Below are 21,942 nucleotides of genomic sequence, written 5' to 3'. Positions count from 1 at the left end.
GTCATTCTACATGGGCCTCAGCTTTCCCAAGTTTTCTGCTGTATTCCACCACTGTTGAACACTCTTCATTCTTTAAACTTTTTGCTCCATTGATTTCCTGACATTGTTCCTTACTAATTTTTATCACATTTCTTATATTCTGATCAAAGAAAGATTGTTTTCTTCTTCTTAATTTTAAAGATTTGTAATTTTCAACCTATTATCTTTCTCCTTATTAGTCTATATCACTGTTTCTGCTTCCTTTGATTAACCTTCAAAAAGCTATGTAATCTTTCCCTGTATTTCTGGTCTAGGTCTTTTTATTGTTCAACATATATTAACACCTTTTCTTGGTTTCTGGGCAATAACTATCAACTTTACAGGTCTTTCCTGAAATTCTAACTCTTATTTCCAAGAATTTGCGTGATGTCTCAAAGCCAAATTAAACTTTATCTAGTAGGGCTGGTACTTCATCTTCCCAGTCACAGATACAAGGTACCTCACTTATGTTTGACACTTTCATCGCCTTCATCCACACTTTGGCAAATTAATAGGTTCTGTTCTGAATGGTGCTTCATGAGTGTATTATTTTCAATTGTTTCTCCTGCAGGTAGTGATGTCATCTCACACCTGGAGTATTCCAGTAACTTTCTAATTGGTATCTGTCTTTAGCCTTCAATATACTACTCCACCTTTTATGCTTGATAAAAAACTTAGATAACCACCTGTGGCCTATAAAATATAGTCACATTTCCTACTGTGGCGTTCATAGGTTGCCAGAACTGATTTAAATCTGCTTGTATAGACCAGCTCCCAATGCATTCTTCCATTAAGCTAGCTTTTAGCCATTTTCTAAGTATACCATGTACTTTTGTGCCCTCATGCTCTTTGTCCTTATGAACTTGGAATACCTTTTCCCTACTTTCTTTCCTGTCGCTGAAAACTAGTTACTCCTCAAAGGGTTACATGAGTTTATTCCACTTTGCATGATTGGTTGTCTGTCTCTCTTTCTATAGTTTTGTCTCCCTTTCTATTTTGTAAATATTTCTAGAGCAGAAATAATTTTATTCCCACTTGTTTCCTTCACTTCATCCCATACCACATATGTAATACACAAACTCTTTCTTTTGTACACAAAGAGTATTAATGAAAAATTTCTGGGGGGTTACTATGAAGTTAAGAGATTCATAGACTCAAGAAAGTCAGTTTGGCACTTCAGTGTCTCACTTTTTCATGCAGGAATTGTTTTACATTGAACAAAGTGTAGTTTGGCAAAAAAAAAAAAAAAAAAAGAAGGGTTAGTCATTAAAAAGGATCTATTCATCAGCTGTCTTTTCAAGAGCTGTCTAAAGTGCTTGATATTCACACGTAAACTGGCCTTCACTGCTCAGGGCTCTTAACCTAGATACTTCATCAAGACCGTTTCTTTCAGAATGTACATGGGGCGCCTGGGTGGTTCAGTTGGTTAAACTCTGACTTTGGCTCCGGTCACAATCTCACAGTTTGTGGATTTGAGCCCCACATCCAACTCTCTGCTGTCGGCACAGAGTCTGCTTCGGATTCCCTATCTGCCTCTCTAGCTGCCCTTTTCCCGCTGGCACTTGCTCACAAGCTCTCTCTCTGTCAAAAAATAAACACTAAAAAAAAAAAAAAAAAAAAAAAAAAAAAAAATTAGAGCCTGCAGCTGATATTTCTTGATGAACTTAACTACCAGATCTCTGAAACTTGGTGAGTGGTTGCCATTGCTGCTAATTCTTTGCTAGCAAGTGGCGAAAGTGAGTGTAGGGTATTTGGAAAGGCAACAACGGAAAGATTATTGAACAGAATATTTACCAAATGTCAGAAAAGCTTTTGCAAACATTAAGCTAAAAGTGAATAAAATTCAAACCTACCTGTAAATCCAACAGAGCCGTTACTAATAAAACCTCATATGTATCACCTCAGAATATGTTTATCCAAAAAGCCTTTGGAACTTTTAATTTAGTTCTTCACGTATTTTCTTAAGACATGACATAGAAAAATCTGAATATATAGATGAATAAAAAACTGAACAAATCTGTTTTTTAGTCATCAGACAGTAAAGCTTTTTTTTTTAAAGTTTTTATTTAAATTTCGGTTAATACAGTGTCATATTAGTTTCAGGTACAATATAGTGATTCAACACTTCATACACACGCGGTGCTCATCACAAGTGCCCTCCTTAATCCCCATTACCTGTTTAACTCATCTCCCACCCATCTCCCCTCTGGTAACCCTCAGCTTGTTCACTATACTTGTATAGTCTTTTCTTGATTTGCCTCTCTTTTTTTTCCCCCTTTGCTCATTTGTTTTGTTTCTTAAATTCCACATATGAATGAAATCATGGCATTTGTCTTTCTCTGACTTATTTCGCTTAGCAGTATACTCTCCAGTTCCATCCATTTCGTTGCAAATGGCACTATTTCATTCTTTCAATGGCTGAGTAATATTTCATTTTATATATACCATTTCTTCTTTATCCATTCATCAGTCAATAGGCACTTGGGCTGTTGCCATATTTTGGTTCTTTGGATAATGCTGCTGTAAACATCAGGGGACATGTATCTCTTTGGATTAGTATTTTTGTATTCTTTGGGTAAATACCTAGTAGTGCAATTGAAAAGTAAAACTTTATATATCTGCACACATTTTTTTAAACAAAAATGGGAGCTTACACTGAATTTGCATTTTTAGTTAACATATTTTCAACATCTTCCTACACCATTAATCTAATTACAGTGATTTACTCTAGTGAATCCACAAATGGTCAGTATTTAAAATTTTTCTCATGTAAATTGTCTTCTAAAAGCATTGTGAATTTAGTAGAGTGTATTTGGGAGGACAAAAGCGTCAGGGGGAGAGGGAGGATTTCAGAGGGCACACTAAATCCTGGTCCTCCCAGGGCGTATTTCTAGCTCCAGTATCCTTGACTCACACTTCTACCAAAAAGGAAAAAATGTATAAATATATTCAGCCTGAACATTCTACTGATTTAAAGTTCTTTGATGGCTCAAAGCACAGTTCCAGACATCAGAAATGAAATTTCAATCTGTGCCAGTTAAAAGTTGAATAACTGTATTTCATTATTAATATCAATAATATTTTATTCATTACACATACCAAAGAGATCAGAGTTCATTCATTCTTTCATTCATTAAACACAGCTATGACAGCCTTGCCGTGTCCCTCGAATGGGAGGAAAAGAGAGAAATGAATGTCATCACTTTTAGTGTGTGAAGTAGGAAGTGGAAGCTATTTGGGTGGTCAAGTGATGCAGTGCAAGTAACTTTTACAGTTTCTCTTTTGGTGCCCAACTGGTCAGTATTGCTTTAACAATTTATCTAATAAATATTTATCTAATTATTTATTTACTACCTGCTGTTTATCTAATAAGGCTGTTTTGCTTTGTGTGCTCCAAACTGCCTTGTGTGTCCTGCCTCCACACCTTTGGTCTTGGTCTTTCCTCACAGAAAAGGAAAAGTACATGCTGGCAGTGAAGACTTGACTGTTAAATTTTCCCTTGTTCTCTTCTTGAGAATTTTTCAAGTGACATTCCAAGGTTTGCTCTTTACATGGAATAGATATTTTGCAGGGGAAGTAAAACAACTTATATGCTTAAAGAAAATCTAACAACTCTGGGTAATCCCTATTTAAGTAATTTTGATGGGTTTCACAACGGTGGGATTTAAATACATGGATATGAGTAATGTGGGGGCTCCTCAAGCTAGATTTGGCACCCTGTTGTACACATTGCTGGAACTTCATACTACTCATTTTTAGAATTATCCCAATTTTAACTTAACTATTTGATTCTTCTATCACCCATAGACTCTAAGTTTCTTAAAGTCAGAAACCATGTTCATCTTACTCAGTTCTATATTCCAAAGTGAAACAGTTTGTGGCACAAAGTAGGGACTACAAAATATAGGTTGAATGAATAAATAAGTGAATAGATCTTTAAAAGCAGGATAGAATATGTAGTATTTTTTAGGTATATCTGACCAAAGAACGCTTCTTTTGTGGATTATGTACTAATGTTTCATCCTATTTATTTTTCTACTTGGATCCCCTGCAGGCAATTCATGGGCATAAAGTCCAAATTAAGATCATCTTGTCTAGAGTATATAGTTGTTCTCTTTTGTTCTTTATGTCAGAAGTGCTCTCACCATTGTTGCAGGAGTCCACATAAAACTGGAGGATGATCCTTAACTTTTCTTACTCTCATTCACATTCCATCAGCTCCCAGCCCTTTTTGCTTCTATCCTCATTTTTCAGCCCTATTATTAAGACCCCAGTCCAAGCCAGGAAAATTTATCTCTGACAATAGTCTCATAACTGGTTTCCTTGCTACCCTGCAATCACTTATTGCATGATAACAGCGTTTTTATTGTATCAATATCTTATTTAAAGTATTTTTGTGACTTTAACAAAATTGTGTAGATCTCTGCTTACCTCTTGATTTTGCCATTTTATTCCCTAAGTTACTCTACTCTCTAGTTGTACTGAATGTTTTGGTTCCCCCAAACCAGCGTGATTTCAGGGCTGTTTTGGTTCCCCCAAACCAGCGTGATTTCAGTATAAGATCTCACATCTGTGCACTGCATGATGCCAAGACTGTTCTGTGAGTGCAGCCCCGTAGAGTTGTGCAGCATGACTTCTCTACCTGATCACTAACTTTTTTTTTTTTTTCTTAAATATCATGGAACCCTTTCTGACCCTTCTTGTTTCTTATTCTTGTGTTCTGGCTAGTCTTTCTGATTTCTGGGCTATCATGACCACTTGATGATTGTTGGGCTGCCTTGCTTTATGTCTCCAGGTCTACTGGCATTTCTTCTGCCACAGCACTTCTCACAGTCTTTTCTTTCTTTCTTTCTTTCTTTCTTTCTTTCTTTCTACCCCCTCTCTCTTTCCCTCCCTCCCTCCCTCTTTCTTTTCTTTGCTCTTTTCCTTTGCTTCTCTCTCTTTCTTTTTTTCTTTCTTTTTCTCCCCCTCCCCTCCTCTCCTCCTCCCCCCTCCCTCTCCCCTTTCTCCCTCCTAACTAGACTGAAAGAACTGTGGAAGCAAGACCTTTTGTAGTGCATTACAGTTGGATGTTCACCATCTGGTCTGTGTCTAGCAGGGCCTGTATCCTCCTCAGAGTCTTTGTCTTTGCTATTTACCTTGCCTACAATGCTCTTTCCTAGGTGTCCTCCAAGCTCTCTCCTTTACCTCCTTCAGGTGTTTACTCAAGTATTACCTTCTTTTTTAAAATTTTTTTTTTAACGTTTATTTATTTTTGAGACAGAGAGAGACAGAGCATGAACAGGGGAGGGGCAGAGAGAGAGGGAGACACAGAATCCGAAACAGGCTCCAGGCTCTGAGCTGTCAGCACAGAGCCCGACGCGGGGCTCGAACTCACGGACCGCGAGATCATGACCTGAGCCCAAGTCGGACGCCCAACCGACCGAGCCACCCAGGCGCCCCTCAAGTATTACCTTCTTAGGTCTCTGACTACGTTATGGTATCCCCTCCGCTGTCCTTGCTTATCTTCCTTTTTTTTTTTTTATTTTGTCTCTCTTATGGACTATATATTGTGTCCATCCAGAATTCATATGCTGAAATCATAACCCCCAGTGTGATGGTATTAGGAGATGGAAGCTTTGGGAGGTAATTAGATCATGATGGTGGAGCTCTCAGGATTGAGATTAGTGCCCTTATAAGAAGAGACACAGGAGAGAGCATCTCCCTGTTTCTGCCTTGTGAAGATACATTGAGAATATGGCCATATGTAAATCAGAGGGCCTTTGCTAAGCACCTAGCCATGCCGGCACCCTAATCTCAGACTTCCAGCCTCCAGAACTATGAGAAATAAATATTTGTTGTTTAAGCCATCAGTTCGACAGTATTCTGTTACCGCAGTTGGGACTGACTAAGATAGTTTCTCTCTGGAGCTCATTGATATGGGGAAAGCTAAATTGTCAGGGGTCAGGGTAGCCAATTATGACAGTAAGCCAACATGAAAGGAACAACTACACCTTTAATCACTAACTGCTATAGTATAAGCAAGAAGCCAAACTGGTAAAAACATGGATTCCCTTCTCTTCCATTTTCCCATGGAAAGACGCACTGGTCAAGGGGCAGGTAGATTAACACAGATGTGGGGGTTGTTTCACAGTTGAGGGATAACTGAACAAAAGGTTCCTGCAGTTTTGTAGACCTGAGAGATGATGGGAGGGAGAAAGAGACTACGACTGGAAAAGTACTGAATACTGATTCAGAGTGGAGAAAAGTGTCTTTGAGTTTTCATAGTTAATTCCCATAAGGAGTTGTAGGCAGAGGAGCCTGGAGAAAGCCTCAGTTGAAGGCCCCCTAATAAAGAAGTCTTGAAATGAAGGTGCTTGGGCCAAGTATGTGGATATGCATAAGAGCATGGCTGGCCAAGAGGGCCTGAGACTTTGCAACTCCCTTCAGACTGCAGTGCACTGGCTGTACGCTGGGTCTGATGTGGGGAGGACAGCTTTTCCCCATCAGCCCTGCCAAATAAAGCGTTTATAATTGCCTATGATCAGGCCTGAAGAATCGCACCTAGGTTTTTAAGCAGGGGCCAGACTCCTCAGTCTCCCTAGAAGTTACCACTTTTTACATGCTATATGCTACAGTTACATATTTTAATTATTTTGTGTATCTTTCCATGAGAATATGAGCTTCATGAGGGCAGGCAAATTTTCTTGTTTGTTACTGTATTGCTAATGTATACAAAAGTACTTGGTGCATGATAAGTAACTAATAAATATTTGTTCATTGAATGGATTAGTTTTATTTCATATCTACATTTTTGTCTTCATAATTAAACTGTAAATTTCTTTGAGGATTGAGACCTTGCCACATATTTTTTTCTTTATGTGTATTCTTCTCATTTAAGCTAGATAGTTAGCTGTTAAAAATATTCTTCTCTAGATTTGTTTGTGGTTTTTACCCTTCATCTTAAGATAATACTTTTGGGGGACCTAGGAGGTCTATTGATTGAGTGTCGGATTCTGGATTTCGGCTCAGGTCATGATATCACAGTTCGTGGGTTCAAGCCCCACATCAGGCTCTGTGCTGACAGCTGTCTCTTTCTGCCCTTCCCCAGGTTGCGCGCGCTCTCTCTCTCTCTCTCTCTCTCTCTCTCTCTCTCTCTCAAAAACAAATAAACATTAAAAACAGATAACACTTTAGAATTATAATGGTTGGGTCTAATCCCCTCTTTTTTAAATTTCAAATGTTTTAAAACAGGTTCTATATATCTATCTGCCCAACTTTTCTCTCTTCCAAGTTAATGATCTCTATTTCCCTTAATTATTTATCCCATGACAGTGGGATTAAGATGATTAATTTTGTGTGTCAACTGGCTAGGGCATGGCACTCAAATATTTGGTTTGCTTAAGGGTATTTTTAGGTGATATTAACATTTCAGTCAGTAAACTTTGAATAAAGCAGATTACCATCCATGTGTGGGTGAGGGTTTATCCATTCATTTGAAGGCCTTAAGAAAAAGACTGACCTTACCTAGGAAGAGAGAAATCTACCAGCAGACTGTCTTCAGACTAAAACTTTAACATAAACTCTTCCTTGGATCTCTAGCTTACCAGCACACTCTGCACATTTTGAGTTTGCACAATTGCATGATTGCATGAGCCAATTTCTTAAAATCTCTCTTTCTCTAGATACATATCTATCTATCTATCTATCTCTATCTCTATCTATATCTATAGATAGAGATAGATAGATAGATATAGATATAAATATATACATCCCAGTGGTTTTGTTTTTCTGGGGAATTCTGACCAACACAAGAATACTGTCTTTTCACCATTTTGTTTATTGTCTTCTGGAACCACCACAGTTTATCAGTGTCCCACTTAATATATATGGCTCCCAAGCAGACACAGTGCTCCAAATATGTTCCTATCAGTGTAAGGAACATGGATATTATGGACTTCCTTGCTAAATTCCATCTTTGTGTAAATGTAATACAAGCGTGCATGACATTTGTTGGCTCATGTTAAATCTCTCATTGATTAAAAATATTATCTAACTCTAGCATCTGTTTTGTTCTAGGAATCGTGTTGGAAGCTGTGAATATAGACCTGTAAGGTATAGTCCCGTTCCTCAAAGGACATGGATATTTCTTTCCTATTTATAATCTTTGCTATCGTGTGTTTTCAAGGTCGACTTTTGAACCAGAAGTGTTAGATTTATGTTCTAGAATTCCTTCTTACTAAATTTGATGCATTGTTTCAACTCTTATAATGAAAAAAATACTGATGTTATCATGATTATATAATTCAATATTTGATTATTTCTCTAAATCAGTACATATCTTTTCTATGTCTGTATCCATTTTTTGACTCAAAATTGTGAATAAGGCTCACAACAGGTTCAAAAATGAGCCATGTAATTGTCATGGTTTGAGAATAATTGTTCAACTAACACATATCCACATAATTGACAAACATTCTCTCCACATATATCTTGTCCAAAAAGACATCAACAGAACACTGCATTAAATGCCTCATTGAAATGCAGATTCACTATGTCTATATAATTTAATTAATTTGGTATAATTTATTCTTAGTGAATTTAAAGTGGCTCTTGGTGATTACCACTTCCTTTTCTAGGTGTTCATGAGCCATCTGTCTAATTATATGTCTTGGAATTTTGCTGGTAATTGATGGAATGCTTTAAGATGTGTAATTTTTGTACGTATATTTTGATTTTACATAGAATTCAGTAAAATATATCATTTTTAGCATCTTTATGTATCATCTTCTATATCATTTTTTTTTCAGCATTTTTCCCAGTCTCCATAATCATCCATTGGGTTATAATTTTATGGGGAATGGGGACTGTCTTGAGGTACCCAAGGGCAGGGATGTGATTGTATTTCATAAATGATCACTTATTAGTCTACTTGAAGGGAACCCAGTAAGTTCTCTCTATCTGTTATTTCTGTTTTTCTGTTCATGTCACCTTTTTTTTTTTCATTTCTTCTTTCTTCCTTTCTTTCTTTCTTTCTTTCTTCTTTCTTTTTTCTAGTTCAGAAGTAGATAATGGCTACTATCAACGACTCTCAAATTTATATCCTCTATGTTTCAATAAGTAGCCTATTTTAGATTGGAATCTCTTATTCCATATTTCATGTAGGAGGTGTTTTTATTTCTCTTGGTTAAGGTTCCCCCATGTCTGGATTAATCAGTGTTGTCAGGAGTTGGAAGTATATTGTATGAACATGACTACATTATTAATATGTGGATAACAGGAAGTAGGATAGAATTTCTAGAACTAGAGGTGATACACAGATAACCTAGTAGGTATCCAATTACACATGGTATGAAATTTAGGTATTCAAGAATCAGAACCAAGGGCAGCCTGGATACATACGGCCTAGAATTGGAAAGCCAGTATCTGAGACTACTCCTTGTCTTTCCTGGGATATCAGATCTCTTATAATATGCATGTCTTACGGTCTTGCTGCTTTCAGAATACTTGCACACTTTGGCTACTTATGGCTTTGGCTTATCTCCATTATAAGTATGCAAATGGTTCAGACTTGCCATGGTGTTGATCCTGGCTGGACTTAAAATGACTCTTCATTTCTACTACGTACCTTTATCTGACTAGTTACTATTTCTGAGTCTCTTAGTTTAGATTCCTTTTTTTTTCTTAATGTTTATTCATTTCTGAGAGAGAGAGAGAGAGAGAGGGAGGAAGAAGAAGGAGAAGGAGAAGAAGGAGAATAAGACAGGGAGAGACAGAGAGAGAGCGGACAGAGAAGCTAAGTTGGGCTGCATGTCTCAAACTCAAGAACTGTGAGATCATGACTTGAGCCAAAGTTGGACACTTAACTGACTGAGCCACCCAGGTGCCTCACTTAGTTTATAGTCTTAAAGAGAGAATCTACTTAGTTACTAGTTGTCAGTGGATTGGCTGGTGTGTGTGTGTGTGTGTGTGTGTGTGTGTGTGTGTGTGTGTGTATATGTATGTATGTATGTATATGTATGTATGTATGTTCTATCTGCCCACTGATGAGAACGGGACAAATGTAGGGGAAACAATGACCGATGTTTTTGCTTATGCAGAATATAATTTATCAATAGACACTTAAATTTGCTTCTTATTATAGGTAAACCCATGTAGTGCTTTTTGTATGTATTTGTTTTATCCTTACTAGTATAAAGACACATTTCCATATAGAATGTGAACGTTAACTACTTATACTTATTTGGTTTTTGGTTAATATGAAATAATTATCATCAAGTACTGGAATTAACTATTTTTATTTTTCCTAAAAATGTTTTGCACATGGCTGACAGAACTTTTTGTTATATTTAGTTATCTTGATAATCCTGTACTATACTATATATCTACTTAATCTCCTTGAATCTCGGTTTCCTTCTCAGTAAAATAGATACAGAGACACCTTTATGTGAATGATTTAGCATCTCATATTCATATAAAGATGTTTATAGTTATAATCCTTTCCCTTTCTCCTTCCTAGAGTGCATGCAGGAAAATGTATGTAGCTATGTTAGTTTCCTTTATATACTGTCCTCTTTTATTTCTATCTTGTTGTAGATGTTTATAATTTTATTATCAAAATTTATTTTTCAAATCTCCAATCCTTTTAAAAGACTGAAGTCATGGAATCACTCAGATCTCCTCTCTGAAATTTTTTAAATCTGCTTTCTAAAGTCCAAGGTACCTGTCAGACTGCACTGAGTGTTTCCTTTCCTGGCTATTTCAAGCACTAAGATGACAAGTTGACTTTCTCCCAATGTTCCTGTCACTTGAATTTCATGAACCAGTTCTTTTTTTTTTTTTTTTTTCTTGGTTAAAGTTAAGTCCAGAGAAATAGTCCCTCATTCCTTCATCAACTAGCTTAGAGATAAAATTTTTAGCAAAATGAGACTTCTAGCAGATGCCTGGTTCATTGACATCTTAGCTAGAGCCTGCCTATCTCTAGTTCATTCTCACATCAAAATTATGTCTCTCACACCTTTAACCATTGGTATAGTATATTGCACTGTTTCTCAAATGGTGGTCTCAGAGGATGAAATTTAATAGGCCATGAATTCTCTGTAGAAATTTTGTGTGTTTTATTTTGATAAAAATCTAATACTTCATGTAATCACATTCTGGATTATTATTTCAATTACTTTCTACCCTTGCATACATATTTATGATTTCATAGATGTCAAGTGATCACCTAATGTGACATTATTTAATATTACTGTGCTGGTAAAATAAATATGGCTGCCATTAATATAGGATATCTTAATGTCAAAATGAGAACAATAATCTGTAAATTGTTGCTGAATTTTTTTATCTGGTATAAACTCATAATTTCTCATTTTTGCCAATTAAATTTGCAATTAAAGGATATTTTCTTTTTTGAAATAGTAACTTTTTAAAAATTCTAATACAGTTAACGTATGGTATTATTAGTTTCAGGTGTACAATATCATGATTCAACAATTCTATACATTATTCAGTGCTAATCATGTGTACTCTTAATCCCCTTCATCTTTTTCACTCATCCATTTCTTTCATCAATGTTTTATAGTTTTCATAGGTCAGGTCTTTTACCTCTTGGTTAAGTTTACTCCTGGGTATTTTATTATTTTTGATGGAATTTTAAGTGGGATTGTTTTCTTAATTTCTCTTTCTGCTACTTCATTATTAGTGTATAGCAATGTATCAGATTTCTGTATATCCATTTTGTATCCTGCAGCCTTACTGAATTCATTGATTAGTTCTAGTAATGTTTGGGGGAGTCTTTAGGATTTTTTTTATATAGTGTCATGTCAATCAACAAATAGTGAAAGTTTTACTTCTTCCTTTCCAATTTGGGTTCCTTTTATTCCTTTTTGTTGTCTGTTTGCTGCATCTAGGACTTCCAGTACTGTGTTGAATAAAAGTGGTGAGAGTGGATATCTTTGTCTTGTTCTTGATCTTAGGGAAAATCTCAGTTTTTCATTGAGTTTGATGTTAGCTATGGGTTTTTCATATATGGCCTTTATTATATTGAGGTATGCTCCTTCTAAATTTACTTTGTGAAGGTTTTTATCATGAATGGGTATTGTACTTTGTCAAATGTTTTTTCTGTACCTGTAGAATGATCATAAGATCCTTATCCTTTCTTTTGTTGAAGTGAATGTATCGTATTGATTGATTTGTGAATATTGAACCACGTTTGCATCCCAGGAGTAAATCCCACTTAACTGTGGTGAATAATTTTTTTAGCATATTGTTGGGCTTGGTTTGCTGATATTTTGTTGAGGACTTTTGCATATGTGTTCATATTTTATAGTGTCTTTATCTGGTTTTGATATTAGGTTCATGCTGGCCTCATAGAATGTATTTGGAAGCAGTCATTCCTCTTTTTTTTCCAAATAGTTTGAGAAGAATAAGTGTTAATTCTTTAAATATTTGGGAAGTTTCACCTTGGAGGCTCTCTGGTCCTAGACTTCTTTTGTTGGGAATTTTTTTATTACTGATTAAGTTTTATTGCTAGTACTCAGTCTGTTCAAATTTCTATTTCTTCCTGATTCACTTTTGAGAGGTTATATAATGTACCTATTTCATCTAGGTTATCCAATTTATTGGCATATCATTTTTCATAATATTCTCTTATCATCCTTTGTATTTCTGTGGTGCTGGTTGTTATTTCTCCTCTGTCATTTCTGATTTTATTTGAATCCTCTCTCTCTAAAGTTTCATCAATTTTGTTGCTTTTTTCAAAGAATTGGATCCTGAATTCATGGATCTGTCCTATTGTTTTTTAGTTCCAATTTGTTTATTTCTGGTGAATCTTTATTATTTCCTTCCTTCTACTGATTGTGGGTTTTATTTGTTCTTCTTTTTATACATCCTTTAGGTGTAAGGGTAGGTTGTTTATATGAGATTTTTCTTGCTTCTTGAGGCAGACCTATATTGCTATAAACTTCCCTCTTAGAACAGCTTTTGCCAAAGATTTGGGATCTTTGGGTTTTTATTTTCATTTGTCTCCATGGATTTTTTTATTTCCTCTTTGATTCCTTGGTTTATGATTTCACTGTTTGGTAGCATGTTCTGTAACCTCCACGTATTTGTGTTCTTTCCAGACTGTGTGTGCGTGTGTGTGTGCGTGTACGTGTGCGTGTGGGTGGTTACTTTCTAGTTTCATGGCATTGTGGTCAGAAAAGATACATGGTATCACTTCAATCTTTTTGAATTTGTGGTGACTTGTTTTGTGGCCTAACATGTGATATATTCTGCAGAATGTTCCATGTGCACTTGAAAATAATGTGTATTCTGCTGTTTTAAGGTGGAATGCTCTGAATATGTTAGATCCATTTGGCTCAGTATGTCATTCAAAGCCACTGTGTCCTTCTGATTTTTCTATTTATATAACTGGGGTGTTGAAGTCACCTACTCTTACTGTATTACTGTTGTTATTTATTTTATGTATGCTAATAGCTGCTTTATGTATTTAGGTGTTTCATGTTGGGTGCATAAATATTTATAATTGTTATATCTTCTTGTTGGATTGTTCTATTTACGATTTGCTGGCTTTCTTTAGTGATACACTTGGATTCATCTCTCTTTATTTTTTACATATCCATTATTGGTTTTTGATATGTGATTACCTTTAGGTTTACATATAACATCATATGCATAGCAGTATGTATTAAGTTGTTGATCACTTAAATCTGAACCCATTCTTTATTCCTTTCCCCTTATGTTTTGGGTATATATATCCTTTTATTTTGTGAATCCCTGACTGATTTTTATAGATATACTTAATTCTACTGCTTTTGTTCTTCCTGCTTTTCTTACTCCTACTTATGATCTTTCCTTTCCACTCAAGGAGTCCCCTTTAACATTTCTTACAGGGCTGGTTTGGTGATGATGAATTACTCTAAGTTTTGTTTGTCTGGGAAACTCTTTGTTTCTCCTTCTATTCTGATTGATAGCCTTGTTGGATAGAGTATTCTTGGTTGCTGTTTTTTTTTTTTTTTTCTTTCTGCACTTTGAATATATCATGATACTCCTTTCTGGCCTGCAGTGTGTTTGCTAAAAAATCAGTTGATAGCCTTATGGGGTTTCTCTTGTACATAACTGTTTTATTTTCTCTTGTTGTTTTTAAAATTCTTTGTTTCTACTTCCTTCCATTTTAATTACTGTGTGTCTTTATGTGGACCTCTTTAGGTTGATTTTGTTGGGGGTTTTCTGTGCCTCCTGGATTTGGATTTCTCTTTCCTTTCCCAGATTCAGGAAGTTTTCAGCTTTTATTTTTTGGAATAATTTTCTGCCCCCTTTTTTTCTTTCTTTTTCTTCTGGGATCCCTGTAATACAAATGTTATTATGCTTGATGGTGTCACTTGAGTCCCCTAAGTCTATTTTCATTTATTATTATTATTTTTCTGTCATCTGCTCAGCTTGATTGCTTTCCATTACCCTGTCCTCCAGGTCACTGATCCATTCTACTGCTTCCTCTAGTCTACTATTTATTCCCTTTAGTGTATTTTTAATTTCACTTATTGAATTTTTCAACTCTAGTGTGTGTTTTCTTTCTCTTTGTTGAGCTTCTCACTGAGGTGCTCTACTCTTTCCTCAAGTCCAGTGAGTATCTTTATCACCATTAATTTAAATTCTCTATCACTCATATTACTTATCTTTATTTCATTTAGCTCTCTTGCTGTGATTTTCTCCTATTCTTTCATTTGAGACAGATTTCTCTGTCTCCTCATTTTATCTAATTCTCTGTGTCTGTTTCCCTGTGTTAGGAAAGTCGGTTGCATCTCCTGTTCTTAAAAGTAATGGCTTTATGAGGAAGAGGTCCTGTGGTACCCTGAGTGCTCCCTCTTCACAGAATCTGGCATTTCAGGGGTTTTCTTGGCTCAGCCCCTTCTCCTTCTGTCCAGTTGTCTGCATTGGCTCTCCTTGCTTGTGGTGGGCAGAGTTTGGTGACCATGGTGTTAGTGGGCCAGTCTGGGCCACCTTGGGTTGGGTTGAGTCAGACTAGGCATTTGCCAGAAATGCAGGGCACTTTCCCTGTGTTATCCCCCTGAGAAGCTTTTATTGGTGAGAGGGGCCTACAGTTAAACCAGATGTTTGCCCCAGCTCCCTGCTGGGGTCACAATTGAACTGGTGTGTGTGGTTATCCTCCCCTCTCCCTGATGCAAGAGTCACTTTGGGTGGTGCTGGCCCCTTTCAGGGTTGTAGGTACACTGCCAGGCTTGTAGCACTGTTTTGGATGGGTTCCTGCCAAGGTCCTATTGGAGAGGCAGGTCTGCAAAAGAATGTGGGGGCAAGGCTTGCAATGCCAGCAAGGTCTGTGCTTGTCTCCTCTTGGATGGGACCTAAAGTCATCTGGAAAACTCTTGCAGAGGCTATCTAAGTTGGAGGAGGGGGATTCACAGATGTGCATGGGGTGGGGGTGGGGCACACTGTTAGCAAGCTAGGTGGAGAGTATTGTGCTGAACTGGTTCTTGTAAGTGTCTTTGTAACTAGTCTGGGGGCTAGGGAGGGAAATGTGTCCTGTCAGCTCTCTTGGTTTGGAGAAGTCTTCCTAAAGATATCTGACCCTACAGCACATGCTCTGAAATAAATAAATCTCCTTACTGTGTATCTGAGGGGGTTTTCAAACTGCTGCTTCTATGCTACATCTCTGTGGGGTTCTTTGTTGTACTGTCTCCTTAAGAGTGGGGATTCAGTTTCCTGTGGCCCTCTAGTTCTCCCACAGTTGAGTCTGCTGATTTTTAAAGTTCTAGGTGTTAAGCCCCACTGATTGTTGGGTCTGTGTGGTTTTCACAGCTAAATGTTATGGGAATTCCTCTACTCTGTGCCTGGGGTGCCTGGCCAGGTATCTGTTTCTCTCCCATTTCTGAGCCTGTCCGTCCTTCCTGTGGACAGTCCCTTGGATCCATTTGGCTTCCTGATGTGTCTCCACCATTTTACACTCTCTCATGTGGCCTCATTGCTACATTAAGCTGTGGAGAGTCTATTATGCCAGTCCTTGGTTCATTTTCTGGTTTATTTATACTGATGCCAGTGTTATCTACTTGTATCTATGGTAGGAGGTGAGTTTAGGATCTTCCTACTTTGCTGGCTTTCTCAGAAATCCCCTAATTCATGAAAGATAGTTTCATTGAATAAGAATTTAGTTTCTAAAGTTATTCCTTAGATTGAAACATTGATTTGACTTGACACAAAAAGACAGAACAGTACTAGTTCAGTTGTCACTGGCTAGTAAGAGAAGTAGAAAAAAATGCATCCTCATCAAATGAAGGCCATGATGTTCTGTGGGAATAATGTCATAGAATTTGAAGAGAAAAAGTGGAGGAAGAGTTGAATCGTTACATGGTACACATAAAATAGCCTAAAGCATAACAGTATGTTTCATATCTACCTTGATTTTATTTAAGAAAAACAAATATTCCATTAAGTAATGTTGAATGTTGGTGCTGGTATTGGCTGTTATTCTAATTTAGACTTTACACATTTTATTATTTTTTTGAGGGGGGTGGCAGAGAGAGAGAGAGGGGGACAGAGAAAATCTTAAGCAAGCTCCACACCCAGTGCAGAGTCCAGTGCAGGGCTTAATCCCATAACCCCAGGATCATCACCTGAGCTGAAATCAAGAGTCAGATGCTCAACTGACTGAGCCACCCAATATATTTTAACTTAGTGCTAGAGTTGGGCATCCCAATATATTTTCACTTAGTGCTAGAGTTGGGATAGGTGTTGAAACTTCAACAGTTAGGATGAGGAATTCTTGTTCCTATTTTAGTGGAGCTTTCTGGGCAAAGTCAGGTATACCACTGAAGCCTGATGACTACTGCCATGCTGCTTTGAAGCCTCTGAGATACAGTGGTATCTCATGAGATGAAAGGTGATTGAGGCAACAACCTTTCCATTCCTCTCCCACCACTTATACAGCTGTTCTGCATTATGTAGATGAGCATCAAGCTTTTAGGTTACTAGTCAAAGGGTTAACATAGAAATGTATAGCTGCCTCTGGGTATATGTTTATTTAAGAAGTCTTAAAACAGCCTATCTGTGTGGGTGGTCTCAGATTGTGTGTGAGAATATGGGGGAATAAGGTGAGGCTAAGGTGGATAAGTAAAAGATTTAGGAAGAGAAAGAAGAGAAGAAAAGAGAAAAAGAAAGAAAAAAGGAATATAAGAAAGAGAAAGAAGGAGTGAAAAATAGAATGCAAATTCCAATGAAATTTGAGATTAATAATATATCTAAAATAATTCTAAAACTAGAACATTAGTAATTTAATATTTGATTATTTAACCAAGATGGTATATACATTTCATTATTTTCTAATATTTTCTTTCAACACTTTTTTCTGTAATTGAATAATATGCTATAGTCATTTATTTTAAAGCCAGAAATATTTAGATGATGAGATAATAATTACATTTTATAGTATGAACAGATACTAGTTGAAATTTCAAAAGAGGCACGCATTTGGTAATAAAGTTAAATACAAAGGCAACAATTTTAAAGCTGAATATGTGAAATTTATCATCAGAAAAGGAGGTTCCAAAAGATATCAATTTACACTTTATTCTAATAATAGAGTAATATATTTTACAAATGTTGTTTAACCTTACAAGTACTCATAAACAAAGTTAAAATAAGATATATTTAATCTAATGCACTGGAGAATATACAAGTAGAAAAAAGTCCATTTAGAAGAAATTAACTGAAATAGAATAATACAATAATAAATATGAATGAGACAAATTTTACTTATTAAGTAGTTGCAATTTAAGTCAAATATTTAAATAAAAACATGTTTACAGGAAATGCTTGAAAAACAATGTGATTAAACATGTAATTACATTAAAAGGCAAATGTTTAATAACAATCATGAAATTGTATTAGTAGTAAAATATCAAATAAGTTAGGTGGTTTGATTTGACTGAAGTTTAAATCAAAGGAGTTGCTGAAGTATGAAGGAGTGTTAAAGCATTCTGGTAAAGTATTAATATGTAAAAGCTAACTAAAAGAAACTCAAACCAGAAAATCCATAATAAACATAAATAAAGAATGCCTTTGAAAAAGACAAGCACAAAAATTTTATAATAGAAGTGTAATAAATTAAACATGAAATGTAAATGTTACATTACAAATACTCAATCTGTGGAGAAAATCTTGATTTTGGAAGAGTTAATTATCTTAAAACATCATTACTTTGTATCTGTTTATAATGTGCTCACAATATAAATTGAATTTAAAATGATTAGTAATTTACATTGGTCAAATAATTTGGAGATACACCGCCCATAATATCAGACTCTAGGAAATCCACAATAATCATCACTTTAAAAGTCCTAAGATTTTTTTCCACTAGTGAGGCTCACCTAATGTAACTTAACATTTTTTCCAGAATTATTTAATTCTGGAATATTTCCCCACATAGTAATAATATTTTATTGACTTCCCATGTAACTAAAACTATACTGATACAACCTGGGCAAGTGCTGTGCTGTAGAAAAAGTTGGTAAGTACTGTCACTAACTTTTTTTTTGTTGTTTGTTTCTGTTTTTTCCTTTTTGCCCTGGAAGATAGCTAACAAGATACAAAGTGTCTAGATTTTGGCATGAATCATTATTGTTTTGATGAGAATGTTACCTACCTGAGAAAATCTATTGGACCTAAGAAGTAAATTCATGCATGGCCTCTTATAAAATCAATATCATTTTTATATACCAAGAAGAAACAATTAGAAAATTTGATAAACATCCTATTCATGATATTACTGAAATGAATTAAATTTAATGAAACATTTTGTTGGACTCTACATTAAAATAAAGAAAAATTTTGCAAAACTGCAAAGACATTTTAAACAAAACCTTACTAAATGTAGTGACATAAGTGGGAATAAATTTCTAGACTCCTTATTTTTCCTAGCTCACTTTCTTAGTTAAAAAGACCTCTTTTAACATGAGTCGTTTAAGGAAAAGATACTCAGCAGAGTAAGGCTAACATCCCTCAAGTTTTTCCTACTAGAAGAGGATGATTCATCATTCATTGCAATCAGTCAGAGGAGTAAGGGTCTAATTATATTCTGAATTACTTTACCCCTCTTAGGGACACAAGTTCAATAATTCAAACCTTTTTTTTTTTTTAAGCTAACTTGTACTGCTTAGTAAAATTGGTCTTTGATTTATAATATATTTTGAGCTCATACATTATATTTCTTGAAACTTCTATAGGCAATGTGGGCTTTTTGTTTCTTGTTTTATTAAAATGAGAAAAATCATAGTAGTATATTGTGGAGGAACTCCATAATAAGTAGAGTCATTATTGCCTTCTCATTATTTATTTTACCAAAGGTATATAACTTAAAAATCACTTATAATTTTAATCAAAATTCAAATATAAATTTTTGTGAGTAAAGCTTGATAACATGATTATATTTTATACTTTGAAGAATAATTACAGTAGAATAACCAAAGAAACACTGACATATTAAGGTATTTAATAATTAAAAATATGCGAATAGAAAAAGCTTGTCAGTGAAAACAATAGTGCATGATCTCATAGCACCATGTATATAAAGAACTTACTGTATAATAATATTGACTTCTCAAGCAACATAGATTAAAATATAAAATATTCAATAAATGGTGGATCAACTCGTTAGCCATTTGGAAAAAAGCACCTCTTAACACCTCATGTCATTATTATAAACATTAAAGTTAAGTGCAAATGACTTTCAATAAGAGTGCAGTCCATGATATAATATTGTCATTAGCTTACAGGCTGTGTGTTCACTTGTCTTACAGTTGACAATTTGCTTTGTAGAGAGCATGTGTCAGATCAATACACATGTACGCACAGGGGTGGAACATGGCAGTTGTGGTCGGATACACACTTGTACAATTTTGTACTTAAGTCATGTGCAAGCTTGCATCGAAAATATTCATATGTGAACTATAACCTTTCTAATCAATGATCACATTCATCAGATCTTCATTTACATGGCTTATTGCGAAGGTTATACAATACATGGGCCAACTTTGCTACACAAATCCATGTTTGGTTGTTTCAGTGATTTAAAATTTTAGCCATGTAACACACTCTCTGCATCTAATTGAACAAGTAACTGAAACATCACAAGCATCAGTATCCTCATATGTAAAAGTGCAAATAATGAAACCTTTCTCATTGGGATTAAATAAGTCTGCATATATAAAACAAACTAGCATGGAGTAGGCATTTAAAATAGGAATTTTCTTCTATTTCTTTCCTGAATGGTCTTCCCTCTCCCTCTGAACACCTCATGTAAAGTAATAGATTGCTTTATCTGAGATGGTTTCATGAAAATAATGGATTTTAATTTTTGATATGGGACAAATGGAAGTTAATTAATTCAAAATCCTTTTCTCTTTAGATATTAACCTATTAGAACATTTAACTCAAAGAATTCACATAAACAGCTGCAATTTATGCAATACAGCAAGAGAGAGCCACAAATCTCACACCCCACTTCATTTTTCTGTGGCTCTGGCCCTAACCTTGAATACTCTAGTTTACTGAGATGAATATGGTGTGTACCATATTGAAAGTTCAAGAGTCAGAAAATTTTCATTTGGATTTCTGTGTACTCAGTTTGGTTTTGTTAAGCCAGAACTATGAAAAATATCCAATCATTATTGTCTAAAGGTCTTGTTGCCATTCTTTAAAAGTGCTGTCTTCTGCAGTACTCTTCTAGCACTGTCACTGTTCTCAGTTTATCTGCCTAAATCCTACTCAATCTTAAATTCTTCATTTAGACATGATTTTCCAGGAAGTCTTTTGTGATTCTGCCAAACCTAGATAATATGTTTACCCCTTTCATGTAGTTCCATAGCATCCTGAGCTTCCCCTTCCAACAAATTGCATTGAAATTACTTTCCTCATATATCTAAACTGAGTACTAGACGTAAGCTCCCTGAGAGCAGGGACCTGCAATATTGTAGCATTGTCCCTTTACTGCTGTGCACGTTTCATGGCACAGTATAGGTATTTAGATTAATATTTTTTGAATTGAGGTTCATTAGGAAAAGAAAAGGGATTCAAATGGGTTTAAATCTGGAAAGATAAATATATGTAAATCTAAATTATAAACTCAGTTCAGTCCTTCAGAGCCTACTATGTCTTTTAAACTATTTTAACACATTAAATTCATTCCATGTAGCGAGCATTTGATATTTTGAGGAAGTCTAAGTGATGCCTTGTGAAAAAATTCACTAACATGTAAATGTTTAATGGACAGTTTTTTTACCAGCGAATGTACCAACTTGTGATATTTGGAATCCAATCCTAGACCACCTTAACAGTGTTTTACTTAAGATTCCATGCTTTTAGCAATAGAAATTAGCATAGTACGCTGAAACCAAACAAACCAGTAATATATAGAGGTGGAGTGTAATCTGTCAAGAAGCCATGTTCTGGACACAGTAGTGTTGGAAGGCTAACTGCAATTTTTCAGATCTTTGCTGAGCAAACCTTATCTTTAAAGGAGATTTGATTGCTTGTAGAGCAAATGGTTTTTAGCTTTCCAAAACATCAGTGTATTTGATTCCTGATCTAGGAAACAAAAACCATTGTATTCAAACATATTTTAGCAATTCAGTGATTGTGAAGATTCAAGAAGGAATATTAAGGGGAATTAGAAGAACACCCTGTATTACCACTGAACTTTAGGCCCATGGATTAGTATTCTTAATCACGTTGTGTTTTATTCATGTAGGGAATAAAATTATTGAAATACTGAGCGAATTTTGCAAGTCTTTTTTTGCTATTAGAGTTGACATACCAGTTTTAAACAATTGTATAGAAAAATTTCCTAAGAGTATTATGTTTTTCTTTTTTCTTTTTCTTTTTCTTTTCCTTGCTTTGCTTTGCTTTGCTTTGCTTTGCTTTGCTTTGCTTTGC

The 21,942-nt window shown here is 35.4% G+C and overlaps 1 long non-coding RNA gene across 1 annotated transcript in view; it reads left to right on the top strand.

The window, feature by feature from the left end:
* The window catches only part of LOC125909616 (uncharacterized), a 198,914-nt gene that overhangs the window by 44,496 nt on the left and 132,476 nt on the right, over nucleotides 1–21,942 (top strand). Inside the window, exon 2 of the long non-coding RNA XR_007453747.1 lies at nucleotides 8,077–8,112. This is a non-coding gene — a long non-coding RNA (uncharacterized LOC125909616). The remainder of the gene's footprint in view (nucleotides 1–8,076; nucleotides 8,113–21,942) is intronic.

Source organism: Panthera uncia (assembly GCF_023721935.1).
Source record: "Panthera uncia isolate 11264 chromosome B3 unlocalized genomic scaffold, Puncia_PCG_1.0 HiC_scaffold_1, whole genome shotgun sequence".
Taxonomy (NCBI): domain Eukaryota; kingdom Metazoa; phylum Chordata; class Mammalia; order Carnivora; family Felidae; genus Panthera; species Panthera uncia.
This window is presented reverse-complemented; position numbering and strand designations above follow the sequence as displayed.